The sequence below is a fragment of the Triticum dicoccoides genome, chromosome 5A (assembly GCF_002162155.2).
Source record: "Triticum dicoccoides isolate Atlit2015 ecotype Zavitan chromosome 5A, WEW_v2.0, whole genome shotgun sequence".
In the NCBI taxonomy this organism is placed as follows: Eukaryota; Viridiplantae; Streptophyta; class Magnoliopsida; order Poales; family Poaceae; genus Triticum; species Triticum dicoccoides.
In genome coordinates, this window is record NC_041388.1 from 683,928,717 (window position 1) to 683,929,503 (window position 787).

The window sequence follows — 787 nt, forward strand, 5'->3', positions numbered from 1 at the left end:
GAGAGAGAGAGAGAGATGGGATAGAAGGTGGGGAAGGAGGGTGAGGGTTTGGAATAAAGAAAGGTGCCTACCAAATTGCACCATTGTGGTCTCTCCCTTGGGTTCCAAGGGGGGAGAACCCACACCCAAGAACTACTACCTCAAGTAGCAACTTAGTTGCATCTATTGGCCAGCATGGATCATGCGTCCAATTGTTTTTTCAACCGTTTTCCTTGAAGCATACTCCAGCATGGTGTACGTAGACAACCAACTTTACTTTGGACTACATATGGAATACATACAATTACCACTCAAGTACTACCTACTGGTGATGATGTAAACAACGTTCTAGAAAGCATGCAGTAAAAAATATCTTACTTCTGTGGTAAAAGATTACTAAATTTGGTGAAACAGTGTTAGGAGTGTACTTCACTTTTACAGCTTAACTTTGACTTTGAGATGGCTTTAAATAGTTAAAAAATACGACACATTTGACCCATCACTAGTGACCAAGAAAATATCGACCCATTTGGGAGTAAAAAGTGATGACACTTTGAAAGTCAATATATCTAAGAAGACATTTCATAATTTCTTGGTTTTAATTGTTTAGAATATTCAAGTTAAATAATTGCCAAATTAAATTGCACATTATATTTGATAAATTTAATTGGAGTATGTGGACATGTCTGAACATTGTATTTCGATTAAAGAGAAAATAAAAATCAGGTGTTACTACGTCTGGAGCTAAAGTGAGGTATATGAAAGTGTAAATCAATATATTGCCGATGTAGTACTAAAAGTGGTGTGT